General features: G+C 39.2%; 1 pseudogene; it reads right to left on the bottom strand.

The window, feature by feature from the left end:
* Positions 1-256: 256 nt before the first annotated feature.
* LOC133084668 (lupus La protein-like) lies at positions 257-11,056 on the bottom strand (annotated as a pseudogene).
* Between the last annotated feature and the right edge of the window lie 6,278 nt (positions 11,057-17,334).

Here is a 17,334-nt window from a genome sequence, read left to right as displayed (position 1 = left end):
ATAGGATTACATTGGGGGTAGACTTTAGTGATTCAGTTACACAGATTTTAGGTAGGATCTCATCAGATTTCGTTTTCACAGCTAAATGAAGAGTTTACGCTGAAAGTACATTCTGATATAATGGGGTTCTCTTGAAATATTATTTAATACTTGCATAGAGCTTGGTTTATAAGATGTGCTCTTTATCGTGATACCTATGTACTATTTTTTTGTTTTGATTTGTTTTTAAAATTTTTTACTGCTGAGGCTACGAAGGTTAAGATTTCCACTGCCTGCTTATCGGTTTGTCTCTAATGATTGCAGGTCGAAGATGACAGTGATGCAGAGACCTATGGAGAAGAGAATGAAGAACAGGGAAATTATTCTAAAAGGAAGATAGTTTCTAACTGGGATCGATATCAAGATACTGAAAAAGAGGCCGATAATGAAAGTGGAGAATCACAGAGGGGTACAGATTTCAGTGTTCTCCTCAGCTCTGCAGGTATGAATTCCAGTTGCACGCGTACTGCTTAGTGCTACGAAAATTGCATAGGCATTTGTGTTCCTTTTTAAATAGCACTTTAATAACTAGAAATTCATTGTTCTTTGGATTTTAAATCCAGGTAAAGGACAGTGTGTCTAATGGTTGGCAAGGAAAAAGTGATATTTCTTTCAATGGAAATCTGGGTTTCCATGTACTGATGTAGAAAGACTTAAGTCCTGGTTGAAATGGATCAAAGGCTTTATAGGAATGAAAAATGCTAAACTATGCCCCTCTGAATTTGGTAGGCTGAGAAACAGAAGTGTTTTCTTTGATTTCAGAGGAGTTAGTACTGAAGTTTATACAAAGCTTTACAAAGTTTCTAGAATATACGTTCTTTTTTCCTTTTACATATTAGTGGGTAGGGACATATTGGAGCCGTATGTGTCTGAACACCGATACTTTTCTTTGTTGGTTTTGGATAGTCTTCTCTGTCAGCAAGGTGAGAAACTCATCCCTTCTTTGACCAGCTGTTTAAGATTGACTCTGTTGAGCAACGCACAGCAGCGTGAAGCCTGAGAGTAGTAACAGGAAATGGACCAGAGCTGGTTGTGTAGAAGGTTATTCCCTACCAGCGTGTGGCATAAGAATTCAAAGGATAAATGGTGGATAGACTTTTGGTTTTCAGGAGTTACGGATGGGGAGTGGGTGGGAGGTGGATGTGCTTCTAAAAGGGCAACACGAAGATCCTTGAGGTGCTGGTACCGATCAATATCTTGATTGTGGTGGTAGACACACAAACTCTTATATACACACACATAAAAGTGAGTGCAAATAAAACAGGGGAAATCTAAATAAGATTGGTGGATTCTATCTATGTCAAATGTCAATTCCTGGTTGGGATATTATACTATAGTTGTGCAAAATGTTATCATTGGGGCCAACCGTGTAGGAGATCTTGCTGTATTATTTCTTATGACTATCTGAATTTACAATTACCTCAAAAAAATTGCCAGGTTAAAAAAAATTTCAAGGATGAAGTGATGAGAAACAGAGAAATAAAGTGAAAGTAATATTTTCAGATAGTTGGTTTTGAATTTCTTCTCCCCGACTTTTATGTTGCTGTGGAGTTGTACCTATCTCTTTTCTCATCTGCCTGTATTTTTGAATGCGTGCACCAAACTAAGTATCATAAAGTGATGAATTGTCTTCCAAGTTAATAGAGTAAACCCTTTGAGTAGGAAACAAAGAGGTAAGTGGAGAGAGTATTAGATTTGGGTAGGAGAGCAGATTCAGCCTGGGGTCATTATGTTTATGCCACGTAGCGTAACCCCCTTGTGTGGATGATGGCATCCAACTCATTGTTCAGGGACTGGTAGCTCATCTTTTCGCCACTCAGATGAGTGTTTCCCTCTTATTACCTGCATTTTGGCCAGTTATGGATTTATAAGCACTTTTATTCAAGATAGGAGAAGGGTAAAATGTGGGCTGGTCAGTTTCAATTTTTATCAGCTGTTCCACTAAAAGATTTAGGGGGCAAATTGAAGTAGTGCATAAAATTAACATGTGGACTACGTAGCAGTGGATTTAACTGAATCAATTGTGTAGTCAAGTTACTAGGACGGTATCTGGCAATAAAAGAGACTGCATAAATGTTTGAAAGCAATTCAGAATGCTAGTCTAATCCAACAGTTATGCACATTGGCTTATGATTTTGGTTATTTATTGTAGCGTTTTATTTATAACTTAAAGCCTGGCATGGTTTGGGTCTTATATGTATACTTTTTTTGTAGTCTGTCTTTGCTTACCGATTTCTTAAGCGGTTTGTTTATCGGTGATTAGTTTCCTGGGAGATCACAACGGTCACATCTTGATATGTGCTTACATTTCTTTCCCACTCTGCTGCTGATCTATCATTTTCTTTTCACTACAGCATAAGCCTGAGAAGAGCTGCCTTGCTTTCTTCCTCTATGGTGGGGTAGGCTATATTGGATTACTTTTGAGAAGTGGAGTTCATTCTGTGATCATAAAATATTAAGAATGTCCTCTAGATAGGCTGACCATATTCCTTGGAATGATTGTGATTTTTAGTATACTGTCCTTATTTGTATAAATAAATATACAACCCAGAAAAAATATCACTGACCATACTCCTTGGAATGATTCTGATTTTTTAGTATACTATCCTTGTTTGTATAAATAAATATACAACCCAGAAAAAACATCATAGATGTGCACATCGTAAACTTTCCTAGATATTGCCAAAATGCTCTCCAAAGAGGAGATGAGCTGAACTTCCTAGTGTCCGCCGTCTTTGCCAATACGTAGCACTGTTAGACTTCTTAAAAAATTTTTTATTGTGGCCAATTGATTGAGTGGTATCTAGTTGAGGTTCCTTCAATTATTGGAGCACCCACCATTTCCAGGTACCGTTTCAGAGGCTGAGCACACAGAAGTGAAACAGAGCAGACACAAACACCTGCCTCGTGGAGTTGACTTTCTAGAGGGTGGAGACACAGAATAAAGAAAAGGAAACTATATAAGATGTCAAATGGATATAGTTGCTTAGGGTAGAAATGAAGTGAGGAGGGGCCGTTACAATTTTAGAAAGGTGGCCAGAGAAAGTCTTACCGATAAGATGCCATTTGAATAAAAGACCTGAGGAAGGTGAGGGAGCAGGCATTGAGGATATCTGTGGGAAGAGTGTTCCGGGCAGAGGCAGGAGCAAGTTCAAAGGCTTTGCGATAGGAGTAAAGGAAACAGCAGAGAGGCCAGCGTGGCTGGAGCAAAGTGAGCAGGTAGGCGGTGAGGTCAGAGATGCGTCACGTGGCCAGATCACCTGGAGGCTTGTAGACCATTATAAAGATGTTGGCTTTTACTCAGAGTGAAATGTGCAGCCACTGGAGGGTTTTGAGAAGAGAAGAGTGATATAGCTAACTCTTGTTTTAACGGGATCACTCTGGCTGCTGAGTTGGAATAACCTGAAGACTGGTGAGGGAGGGAGCAGGTAGACCAGTGAGGCTCTTGAAATTCAGTTGTTCCTCGGTATTCATGGGGGTTTGGTTCCAGGACCCCCAGTGGATAACAACATCTGTGGATGCTTAAGTCCCTTACGTAAAATGGTGTAGTACAGCTAGTCCTCTGTTTCCGTGGGTTCTGTATCTGCAGATTTCTATCTGTGGTTGAATCCGCGGATGTGGAACCTGCAGGTATGAAGGGCCGACTGCAATGCAGACAAGCACTGATGGTGGCTGGGGCTAGGGGTGGTAGCGGTGGAGGTGGTGAAACATGGTTGAGTTTCGGATCTATTTTGGAAGAACTGCAAATGTAGGGTATAAGATCGGACTTGCAAATGTGGTGTATGAGATTAAAAGATGCACAAGGATGACGCCAAGATTGCGGCCTGCAGAGCTAGAAGAAGGGGTTTGACATTAAATGAGGTGGATAAAACTATAGGAGGTGCTCAGTTGGCACGTGTTAAAATTGAGATGCCAGTTAGACATCTGTGTTAGTCAAAATCCTGTAGGAAATAGATGGTACACTCAGTATAATTATAAAGAAGTTTTAACGAAGGAATCATTTACAAAGTTACAGGTAGCATGTAGGGAAAGCACAAAGATAGTACAGCATTGGGAGGGCAGGTAAAGGCAGAGATGTTACCACCCCTGTTACTAGAACTCTGAAGGAGAGCTTCATGTGAGAAGTTTGCCTTGAGAGGATGAATCGCCTTTGGTCTGAAGATGTAGCCAGCAAAGGTGACTCTCCAGGGAGAGGGACAGGGGAATAAGTGCTCTGGTCTTAGACTCCTTTTTTCCTCCATTCTCCTGCCAAGGCTCCCCATAAGCCTAACCTACTGGAAGTCAGAAGGCAAGGGAAGCCTGAAGCTGTGATCCATATAGATCAACCTCCTAGGGCAGAACAGAGGGGACGGGTGGAGAGTGAATCTGGAGTGGTAACTGCAAGAGACCCAGCACAACATCCAACAGGAAATATTGGAAATATCGGAAATATCAAGCATGTTGTTGGATAAAGGTATCTGGGGTTCGGGACCCGGGTTTGGACAGGAGATATCCATTTGGGTGATGCCAGATGGTGTTTAAAGTTATGAGAATGCATGAGATGACCAAGGGAGTTATTGACTAGAAAAGTACTGAGCCCTGGGTACCACAGTGTCTAGCGGTTAGGGAAATGAGAAAAGAACCAGCAAAGGAGAATGAAGAAGGAATGAAGGAGTGTTTCCAGGAAGAAAGAGGGATTTGTGTCAAACACAGCTGATGACAGCCAAGAATTGACAGTTGAATTTAACAACATAAGGTTACTGGTGATCTTAGCGACAGCAGTTTTGTTGGAGTGGTGGGATAAATTCTTTCTTGGATTCAAAAAGCATATGGAAGGAGAGACATTTGAGACAGAAAGTATAGACAACTATTAATATTGAGGAATTTTGTTTATAAAGGGAAGGAGAATAATGGGCTGGTGGAGGAAGTGGGTCAAAACATATTTTTTAAACATGGGAGAAGTAATTGCATGTTTATTTGTTGATAGAAAGATGCAGAAAAGAGGTCAAAAATAATGTGAGAAGAGGTGAGAATTACTGGATCTGTGTTCTTTGGTCCACATGAGGTGATGGAATTGTTTGTACAGATGGAGCAATTGCCCACTGCCAGGGGCTGGGGCAGTTTTTCAACTGTAATTGGAGGAAACCCAGAATATTTGGGCATAGGTATAGGTAGGTGGGTAGATGTGATGGGGGCTTGAGGAAGTTCTCTTCTGGTTGCTTCTGTTTTCTTAGTGAAATGAGAAAGCTGTCAGTGAGAGTCAGGGAGGAGGTGTTGGAAATGTGAGGAGAGAGTAGAAGTTAAGAAATAGTTATCTATAGAAAACCAACTCATGGTTGCCAAAGGGGAAGGGAGGGGGATAAATTAGGAGTATGGGATTAACAAGTACAAACTACTATACATAAGATAGATAAGCAACAAGGATTTACTGTATAGCACAGGGAACTAGATTCAGTATCTCATAATAACCTATAATGAAAAATAGTCTGAAAAAATATATAACTGAATCACTTTGCTGCATACCTGAAACTAACATAATATTGTAAATCAACTACATTTCAATAATTAAAAAATACTAAAAAAAAAAAAAAGAAACAGCTGTCTAGAGAGTGGGAAATTGAATGAAATAGGAAAATGTGGTTTGGTTGCTGGGTGCTAATGGACGCCCACAGGAGGTTGATGGTCATGAATTTAAGGTGAGAAAAGGTGTGTTTTTCCCCCATTCACATTCTGCTGTATGGGTGCAGGTATGGAGGGATGGAGAGTAGGATTTAATCATGATTATATTGTTGTTCAGCCAAGCAAATGCAATGAAGTGAGAAACAGAAAAGGGGTGATTAGAATGATTGCCATTGCATTCAGGCTGGGTAAAGAGAGACGTGCAGGCATGAGAGAGGTGAGGGGCAGAGGAAAGATAGTGGGATCAGTGGACTGTAGATTTCTCTGTGCAGAAGGATTGTTGACCTCCTTGAAGGGGTATGAGTCGGAAAGGGGGGAAGTGGTGGCCATAGAGTGGAGCATTTCAAGTTTGGGTTTAGTGGGGCAGAGGTTGTAAATGATGATAATGATATACTGTAGTATAAAAGCGTGAGTGAGTGGCTCTGAGCTGGTGTGGAGGGCTGGGCTGCTGCATTTCCTTGGCTAACTGTTGAGGCTGAGCATCTTTTTCTGCTGTGCTAGCTTGCTTCTATGAACCGCCTGCACACATTCTTTGACCATTTGGCTTGTTTGTTTCTTATTGACATATATTTTTAATATATTCTTGACATATATTTTTAATATATTCTTGATACTTATCTTTTGATGTTTATTTTTACAGATATCTTCTATTATGGGATTTTCTCTTTTGTAATGGTATCTTTTGGGGCATGGTTTTATGTTTTAATGTAATTGAATTTATCAACTTTCTGTCTTACAGTATGTGTTGTTTTGTGCCTTGTTTGGGAAATTCATCTTTCCCTCAAGATCACAAAGATATGTTCTCTTGTATTTTCTCTTAAAAGTTCAAATTTTGCTTTGTTTTCTGAAGCGTGTTAAATTTTATCAGTTGCTACATTCTTTCACAAACTTTAAAAAAAAACCTTATTGAGGTATTATTGACATATAAAAAGCTGTTCATATTTAACATATACAACTTGATGAGTTTGGGGATTAAGTTTGTACCTGTGAAGTAGTTGCGGCCATAGAATGTCCATCAGCCCCCCAAATTTCCTCCCATCTGCTTTATCTTATTATTAATTTTGGTGGTAAGAACACTTAAGATCTACCCTCTTAGCAAATTTTAGGTATACAATACAGTATTGTTAGCTACAGGTACTGCTGTGTAGTAGATCTCTACTGCTTACCTATCTTGTATAACTGAAACTTTTACGACCATTTTTAGATTAGTGGAATGAGGTGGCATAGTTACTCCACCTTGCATTTCAGTCTTCTAAAGAGTATATAACTTTTGATTCTCTCTTCTACTTTTCTTTTAGTGTATAATTTCTTTCCTAACCAAAATTAGAAATAACTTATCAAGACTGAAAATTTAGATTTTTAGTGTTGGACATTGAAGTTCAGCATATGATGTTGTAGTCTTTCTTTTGTCAGTGTGGCTTCATAGAAGGTCGCAGGCCTCTAAGTAGAACAGATCTGGATTTGAATCCTATTCTATCATGTTTCTGTCTAATCTTAGGCAACGCTATTTCTCTCAGTAGGAAATGCAGGAATAGTAGGAAGTAACAGTGTTTGATTTGATGATGTCAGCATCTTATCCCAAATTTACCACTGATTTTAGTTCTGCTTAATGTGTAACCAAGGTACCTAGATTTAGTATTTATCTGAAATTTTTTGTTGCTAGAAGCTTAGTTAACTGTGTTCAGTAAAATAAAGTCCAATTTCTTTTTTTCCTTGAATGTTAGACATAATAGCCCTGGTTGCCAACAGAATTTATATATCTTTGTTTTCCTGAGAAATTAAAAGTTATCCTTGGGTATAATATAACTGACTTATTGAGTCTATTTCTTGAATAATCAGTGGTGGTGGTCTGAGTTACTAAACATTTAAAAGTTGGTGGCCTTAAGTTAAGTGGTAAAACAGTCTTTTCCCCTTTCCAGCGCTTTGTTCCCTATAGTTATTAATCTGCTTTTCTCCCCCATCTCTGTGTCTGCCACGTGTCATGAAGAATCACCATTGCCATTGCAATGTGTCATCCAGGCTTGGTTTCTCAGTCAGGGGCTCTATGCTTTGGACTGTTCTTTAGACATTATTTCCTATTCCAGAATTAGCTGTGCTTTGCGTACACCTCTGGTCCAGTTCTCAACTGCCATTTTGAAGGCAGACCTTTTGCTAAGAGTATACCTAGCTTAATGGGGTGTTCTTCTCCTAGTAGGATTTCCATTACAGTGGTGAATTTTTGAAGACCATGAATGAATTCAAAGAGTGAATTTCTATTTTGTACACAGTTGGTGTATATGTATGTTGGTATATTAACTTTGGAAGGCAGTTTGTCATTTTCCAGTAAAGTTGACGCTCCAGTACTTCCAACCTTGGAAGATACTCTAGAGAAATCCTAGCACGTGTGTATCAGGAGACATGTGCATGAATGTGCATAGCTGTATTGTTCAGAAGAGTCACAAATGGAAGCAACTCAAATGCCCATTAACAGTGGGATGAGTACCTAAATATTGTAAGTGGATGAATCTCTGAAACCTTATGTGAATACCTCCAAAATACCTCAGTATGATTCTATTCGTAGAAAGTTCAAACACAACAAAAAGTAAACTGTGTTATTTAGGGATGCATGTTTAAATGGTAAAATGAAAATCAAGGGCATGATTATTACAAAAATCAGGGCTGCAGTCACCTCCAGTGGAGAGATGAGGGGAAATGACTGGGGAGGGCGCATAGTAGGTGTGTGTTGGGGGTGGTAAGGAGGCTTCTGTGGCATCGGCGGTATTCTATTTCTTGATCTGGATAATGGTTCCTTGTGTTTGTTTAATAATCCCTTAAGTTGTCTATATCTATTGCCTATTCTTTATGTATCTCTCTATACAAGGGGAAAAAAAAGTCTGAAAGTGGACTTCTCATGGTAGAATTTGTTACTACCATAGACCATGGGAAACATTTTGGGAGAAGCAGCCCTTTTCAGCACCTTCAACCTGTGTCTTCAACATGCGGGTGCTTTCTGCTTTATTTGAGTTTCTGGCCAGGGGCAGTGGCATCTCATTTTTATAAATGGAGGATATGGGAAGGGGACTAGTTTGCTTGAAGTCCTTTTTCTGGTAGGATTGGGAGTCTTCAGACATCTGTTTAGTACTCTTTCTGGAAGCCTTCAGCTTATAGCTAATCATGCCTTCAGCTTTTCTTTTTGAACAGTATTCTTGCAGTTCTAGGTTATGTTTCAAAACCTTTGAAAATGGTACCATACTCTCACATTCAGGCATAAAAACTTCGATCTTGAAGCATTTTTTCTGCCTCCTCCTTTTGTTTTCAAATGGTGAGTTATTGAAACCATGCCATATGCTTTATTTTTTTCTTTCAGATGTCACAGATAACCAGAGTTAGACAAATGTTTACAGTGTGAGCAGGATGCACTGGGGCAACATTGAAGATAAACAGGAGGCAAACAGTCTTTTATGTGCAAGTCTATAAGCTGTTTATTTTAAGTGGAACAAATAAAAATGATTAGACTACAGTTTGGTCAGCATAGTTTTCTAGGCATATTTTCATTTAAAGCTGTTATAGGAAAAGCCCATCTATCCTATAGATGGGACGCTGACTGATTCGTGAATCATCGAATAAAGCCAATTAGACCTTCAAAAAAAAGCTAGTATATATCTTCCTCAGTGTAATTTTATGAAAAGTTGATTTTGGGGGGAGATTTTCATTATAATATTAGATTTTCTTGCCTCTGCATCCTTTTGCCAGCAATTAGACCGAAAGGGAAAAGAAGGCTGTCACCCTAGCAGCCTATATTTTTCCATTAAACTTTGAACCTTTTTTCCCATGAAGCAGCGGGACAGTTGAGTTGTATTTGCCCTCCTTGATTCAGTTCTTTTGTTTTTTTCTTTTTATTTGATATGTATTTTATTAGTTTTTGCTAATATATTCTTGTATTACAAAGGCAATTCAGTGGAAAAACATTCCCTTTGATATTGGAATCATTTGAAATAACACAAGCAGAACTATCCATTAAAAAAATCTTTATTTGAACAACAACAACAAAAAGACAGGTTAAACCACACACACAGGTTAAAACACACACACACACACGCAAATCTTTCCTTTCTTACAGCTGGACATTGAAGTGGGTCTAATTTGATTTTCTTTTTTTCAAACCTCCAAAGATAGAAGCAGCTGAATACCTAGAAATTTGTTTGCTACCCTACTGGTCTCCTGCACCATTGTGTTTTCTACTGTTTTGATGAAGACTCTTTGGCTACTTTTACTGGTCCAGCTGCTTCATTTTTATCATGTTTATCATCACTGTCAATTTTCATTTTCTTGCTCTGAAACTGTAGTTTTCCTTAAACAGACCCAGCCTAGGCAGCTTTAATTCCTTTTCCTTTTCCTTAAATCTGTGACCTTTTGATTTCCATTTGTTGAGGGATTCTGGTTGATCCAGAACGATTTTTTTCAGGGCTGTGTTTTATCTCTCCTGGTACTCCCCACCACTCTTCTTTGTTCTCTAATTGGAGGTTACCATTATTGGTTTCTTCAGCTATATCTAGTGCTGCTTTAGCTTTCTCATGAAATAGAATTATTTCTCTCTTTTGCACCTTTGATGAAATCTATCCACTTTATTTCCCCACAATTTGAGGAAAGGAAGTGTAGATCTTCTCTACAGGTCGGATCATCTAAGTCATCCAAAAAACTCAGCAAAAATCTAATCTTTTCTTCTAGAGATTTCATTTCAGCATTTATTGTTTTTCTTCTTGTTTAGCTCTCAGTTTAGCTTATACTTTATTTTGCCTTCTCTCTCTCTCTCTTTTATTTGTTTGCAAATTAATCTTTCTCGAAAAGTATTAGAGAGTCTGTCTTTACGCTTTTGGTCAGGGGTCTCTGTTTCTCATTTGAATATTTTGTGCTTGACCTTTATCTTCTAACCTTTCTTTTGTCACCAAGGGTTGTACCAGTTGAGAAACCTTTTACATCAATGGATCTGTTTTTACATCATTTTTTATGGTCATCAGTCATCAGACATTTTATACTCATCAGAGAGAGTTTTGCATGGAGAGCTTCTGATTTTAGCTTTATCTTTATTTATTTTCACGGGTTTTGACTTTGATTTTCTTACTACTTCTATTAAAGTCTGAGGGATTTTAACCTGTTGAATTATATTATCTCCAGAGGTACCCAGCTTTCATCCAGTTTGATCTGTTCCCTAAAAAATTTGTCTTATGGCAAATTATAGTCAAATAACACTTGGTTCGATGACTGATTTGGGTCCCAGAGCAGCCATTTTTTCACCACCACCATTTTTGGCTGTTGTTGCCGTCTTCCTGAGCCCGTCCTTCAGAGCTGAGCCGCAGTGACTGAAATGTCTCAAGTTCATTTTATGAACTGAATGTTTATGTAGACTATTAGATAATTTAGATTATTCTTACTAGAACTTTTACTGAGAGAACATTATTGAATCTTTTTGGATTTGACTTGTATTCCAGATACTGTTCTGGTTGATAAATGTCTAACTGGCTACATCATCAAATCTGCATGTTACATTCTAACAGCATCTAGCATAGTCCTCTCAACTCTGCTGTCTACCCTCTCAGTCTCTCTATTCTTGTGGACTCATACTTCCCTTTAAAAAATTACCCTCATTTAAAAGAGGGTTTTGGGAAGCAGAGCAAATAAATGCTCATGATCAATGTCATATTTAAGTGGAAGTTGATAAGTTCTCTTTACTTGCTCTAGAAAGAGACAATAAAAGAGTTATTTTGGTAAAGCCTTTAATGAAGGTCAGGGTAGAACCGCTTCTAATATAAATAGCATGGAACATGAATTTTTTTTTTTTTTAAGTTTAATTTTTATTTATTTATTTATTTATTTATTTATTTATTTATTTATGGCTCTGTTTGGTCTTCGTTTCTGTGTGAGGGCTTTCTCTAGTTGTGGCAAGTGGGGGCCACTCTTCATCGTGGTGCGCGGGCCTCTCATTATCGCGGCCTCTCTTGGTGCGGAGCACAGGCTCCAGACGCGCAGGCTCAGTAATTGTGGCTCACGGGCCTAGTTGCTCCGCGGCATGTGGGATCTTCCCAGACCAGGGCTCGAACCCGTGTCCCCTGCATTGGCAGGCAGATTCTCAACCACTGCGCCACCAGGGAAGCCCTGGAACATGAATTTAAAGGCTATGAAAAGGGCAGACATAACCATAGGATTGTGATAACAAAGTCGTCTATTTCAGTAAGTGTACCCAAAGTGTTGTATGTGTGTTTTGGTTGTAGAATGGAAGATGCATTGGATTGATGGATGTCAGCTGAACTGTCTTGGTTCTGGTTGTCACTTACTAACTACGTGCCCTTGAGGGAGTAAAACTCTCGGAACTTCCTTTTTTATTTTTTTAAACTGTAAAAAATAATACCTGCCTTGCTTTAATCCAGGATGGTTGTAGGGATCATGTAGAAGTATTAAATAAACTATAAAGTGCTGTAAAAAGTTAAGAATTATTTTATAGGCAAAGACAAGCAAACTGTTGGGGTAGATACACAGTGTAAGTGTGACAATTGAGAAAATCTAGTGGTATTTAAAATCATGCCATTAACATGGGGCCATCATTAAAGTAACAGCATAATACTGACATATATAATTAGAATATAAAACACCATGGCCATTAGCTCGTTTTCTCTCTTATGGGATTTGTTGACCTCTTTCAATCTCTACAACTACAGAGGTGACACAGGGAACTTGAAAGACGATTGAAAATGGGAAAAATTGGATCTGTGATGAAAGGTTTATGATGCTAAGGAAAAGAAGTCTGAGAAGTGATTTAATAATTATGTCATATGTGTTCCAGGCCCTAAAGACAATGGAAAAAACCAAATGGGCTCAAGTAAAATGTAAGGGAAATAGATTAGATATTCATGTACATTTTGTACATGAGATGTTAACTGGGCATCTAAGGGAGAGTTGGGGAATCATCCTAATTGGAAATCTTTCAGAATAGATATGGTCTCATTTGACTGGAATGGATCCAACAATTGTCCTTCCTGTGGCACAGGGACAGGCAAGGTGATTTATCAAGGAATTTAATTTTATTATTTATTTGTTTGGCTGTGCCTCTCGGCTTGCAGGATCTCAGTTCCCCTACCAGGGGTTGAACCGGGCCACGGCAGTGAAAGCGCCGAATCCTAACCACTAGGCCACAAGGGAACTTCCAGGGAACTTTTTTTAAAATCCTATAATTCTGTTCTCCTGGCTTCTTTAAATTTTGCAATGATTCTATAGCATTTTACTCAAGCGCATTAAGTTAACACTTCCAGTGTTCTCAGAAGGGTTAGGCTTAAAATAACTAAGTAAAGGGTGTGTGTGTAAATGGATCCCTGTGGCCATTAGTGACCCTGTGACAGCAAATGACCTTAAGCTAACAAGCTGATGGCAATAAGTACTGCCATTTCCTGAATACCTACCAGGTGCAGGATGTAGGCTTTTTTCTATATCATTGATTTGGAACGGTAACTACAGGGTAGATTTCATTATCTCTACATGTGTTGAAATTAAGCCTTAAAAACAATGTTAACTAATATATGCAACATTCACACGTCTAATATGCAGCAGAATAAGGATTCAAACTTAAGTATGCCTGGCTTCAGAGTTGGTATCTTTCCCATTTGACACTATCCATTAAAGTCTACACGTACAACATTATCTAAGATATACGTTCTCTTGTATATCTGTCTCTGCAAAAGGAAGCTTTATTGTTGACACTTGGTCCGCCTCTTGGGAGAGGGTTTGTGATTGGCTAAGAAGCTGCCATGGGGCTGGAGGCAGAAGTCCAGAGGCCAGGGAGCTACATCAGGGCCTTAGAAGGTGCCGCCCCTGGAGGCTTCTAGCCATGCTTACGGCTGAGCATTTCAAAGAGGCCTCACCCAGCCCTGCCTCAGGCTGGCCCGAGGAGGTTGCTCAGGTGGTTGTCCTTCTTGATGAATTTCACCTCGTTGTCCAGGAAGTGTTTCTCCAGGAAGTCAAAGAGATGGGCGTCTCTGTGGGCAGAACCCAGGGCATGCAGCTTCAGCAGGACCCGGTTCAGGGTTTCCTCTAGGGCCAGGGCCCCTTCCTTGCCACGCAGACTGTGTCCTCACTCATCCTGAGGCCACTTCTTCATGTCCTGGAAGAGGACTCAGCTGCAGCCCTGGTTCTGGATCTTCTAGAGATGTTTGGTGCCCTTGCATTTTTCCGGCAGCTCATCGCCAGCCACACTTTTGCAGCTGGAATGGAAGCCCAGAGAGAGGGAGGTATAGGAAGCCCACAGATGCAGGTTGATCAGGTGGGTGATAGCAGCTTTGACCTTGGTGGAAAAATTCTGATGGATCTGGGAGCTCATGATTGATTGGCAACAAGGAGCTAAGCACAAAATCTGGGGTTAACTGTTGTGGGAAGCAAAGGATGGCAAGATGTCCTGGAGGCTGCATCTGGAGAGGGGGTTTGAGGGGTGATCAAGAGGCTGGAGTAAGGGGGCAAATCTTGGGTCCGTTCCACCTAACACTGCTGAGGCAAGAGACAGGTCCAAGGACTGCCTGGTGCTGTTGATTCTTTTGGTTAAAAAAAAAGCCAATTATCAAATGAATTTGATGGAAAAAAACTCAAATATATATTTTTCATCTGAAAGGTGACATTAACTCAAAAGATTAAAACCCATACAGGATACTGCGTTGTATATTCTTAGTGTACTGTCATACTTGAAGGGAGTGGAAGGAATACCTTCGCATGATTTGTTATGAGAATACTACATCTGTCTCAGCATTTTCAGTTAACCTAAGAATGGAACTGATGCTAATGAAATATCGATATATACTGCTTAATTTAGTGACTGAGTGTGGTGTACATTCCCCACATAGCTTTTCATAATCTGTGGTGGGAATTCCTCTTGGAAATTAAATCTGTATCTTACGTGTTTCACTGGCACTTGTGGAAGGGACTTAATAGTCACGTGGTCATTATCTATTATCCCTTAAATATTGCATCCTGTGTATTGTACATAGAGGGAGATGTTTCAGTGTTAATGACACTGCTAGTCTCTTAAAATCATGAAGTTTGAGAAAGTTTGTTTTCTTCATCTATTCATCTATCATTTACTAGCTAAGTAGATAATTTATGTGGTTTTAATATTTACCTTGAGAATTCTGTGACACTAGAGTTTTCTGCCTTGTTTTTATACAGTTTAGTCTTTATGAAATTTTATATTGAAATTTGAGGTTATCATGAATAACTTTGGATAACCAAAATTAGTAGAATTCTAAGTTTGTTGTCATGAATTTCTACCTCCATGGTGGCAATGCAGCGGGAATCACATCTGTCAGAGAGAAAATCAGGCACCTGGGCTTTCTGGCATCTCCTGTTTAGAAAATTATAGAAACTTTCAGTTTTAGAGATAGAATAATCCTTGGAGGTAATTTTTTCATTATCTTTTCATTTCCTTTCTTGAGTTTCTATTTTTGAACATTTTCTAGAAATTAAGAGAATGAAGCTTAAGGAGGTTAAGTGACTGTGTCCATGGTCTTGATATTGAGCAGCTGTCTTTGGCTTCAAACTCAGGATTTCTAACTGGTAGTCATTCAGTTAGCAAACACTTAACAAGTGTCTACACTGTGTCCCATGTCATGCCAGGTGTTAAGGGTACAGAAATGCCTAAAACATTCCCTGTGATTGAGATTGTTGTTGGAACCTCCTACACTGTTGGTGGGAATGTAAATTGATACAGCCACTATGGAGAACAGTATGAAGGTTCCTCAAAAAACTAAAAATAGAACTACCATATGATCTAGCAATCACACTCCTCGGCATATACTGGGAGAAAACCATAATTCAAAAAGATACATGCACCCCAGTGTTCATTGTAGCACTATTTACAATAGCCAGAACATGGAAGCAACCTAAATGTCCATCAGCAGAAGAATGTATAAAGAAAATGTGGTACATAAATGCAATGGAATATTACTCAGCCATAAAAAGGAACGAAATAGTGCCATTTGCAGAAATGTGGATAGACCTAGAGACTTTCATACAGAGTGAAGTAAGTCAGATAGAGAAAAACAAATATTGGATAATATCGCTTATATGTGGAATCTAGAAAAATGGTACAGGTGAACTTATTTGCAAAGCAGAAACAGACACAGATATAGAGAACAAACTTACGGACACCAGGGGGGAAGGTGGGTGGCATGAATTGGGAGATTGGGATTGACATATATACACTACTATGTATAAAATAGACAACTAATGAGAACTGACTGTGTAGCACAGGGAACTCTACTCAGTGCTCTGTGGTGACCTAAAGGGGAAGGAAATCTAAAAAAGAGGGGCTATATGTATATGTATAACTGATTCACTTTGCTGTACATCAGAAACTAACACAACATTGTAAAGCAACTATATTCCAATAAAACTTAATTAAAAAAAAAAAGATGATTGTTGGGAGAGGCAACAGGGGTCCTGAGCATTCCTGCATGTTCCTGCCGGACAAGCCAAGAATGTGGGACCCTGACCGCTCTCTCTACCTGAGGCAACAAGCAACCGTTAGGGATGAGGTAACATCTCCCCCAGGCGAAGGTCAGGCTTGCTTCCACTTACTGTAAGAGCAGTGAGTCTCCTAAGCTTGGTGTTCCTTTCCTGTAACATGACCCATAGCATGTAGAGGATTCCATGATGGGCTCTTTGAATTACTGCTCTGAGGCAGAGGGGGCCTGAGAAACCAATGCAAACGAACATGAAGCTTTGGCCTTGAGTAATCATGTCCTTGGTCTCTGATCCAGGAGTCTCATGTCTTCTGCCAGCATCCGTGGAAACAGTAATAGGCTGACTTATTATCTTACAAATAGGATAAAATCTCAGACCCTGAATAGTACTTGGCAAGTATCAATTGTGGGAAAATACAGGTGAGAAAACCAACAATTACAGTTCAGTGTGGGCAGCACAGAGCTGTGGAACAACCAAGGGAGGACACCCAGTTCATCTTGGGAAGGTCAGGGAGGCTTTTCTGAGTGCATTGCTCTTGACCTGATCATACTGGATTGTGTGTCTATTGAGGGTAGATCTTTTTATCCTCAGTATTTGGCACGGTACACAGCACGTGGTTCATGACTATAAGCTTGCTGAATGGATGAATAAACTGTTGTTTGTAGCTGCTGGTTGTGATTTACTGCATCAGTGGTTCATATATTTGCTACTACGGTTTGTCTCCTTTTTAAGAACTATAGCCCTGGGAAGATAGTCTTCAATGAAAAGCAACTCACTTTGACGCCTAGCATAAATCTTTTCCAACAAGTGAGGAAGGTGGTCAAGTTGCAGGATGTCTTACATGTGGATTCATTTAATACTAAGTAATATTAAGGCCCAATTATTTGTTTTTTGACTTTTTAATTTTCTAATACTACTTAGATTTTTCAGAAGAGTTGCAACAATAGTTCCCTTATACCCTTCACCTAGCTTCCCCTAATGTTAAATAACATCTTAAATAAACATGGTACCTTTATCAAAACTAAGAGATTAATGTTGGTATACTACAGACTTTATTTGAATTTCCCCATTTTCTCCCCACTGATGTGCTTTCTTTGTTCTAACTCAGGATACCACATTGCATTTATTTATCTCCTTAGTCTCCTCTAATTTGTGACAGTT

Source organism: Eubalaena glacialis, chromosome 2 (assembly GCF_028564815.1).
Source record: "Eubalaena glacialis isolate mEubGla1 chromosome 2, mEubGla1.1.hap2.+ XY, whole genome shotgun sequence".
Lineage (NCBI taxonomy): Eukaryota > Metazoa > Chordata > Mammalia > Artiodactyla > Balaenidae > Eubalaena > Eubalaena glacialis.
Note: the sequence above shows the minus strand (reverse complement) of the source record. Positions and strands in the feature narration are given on the sequence as shown.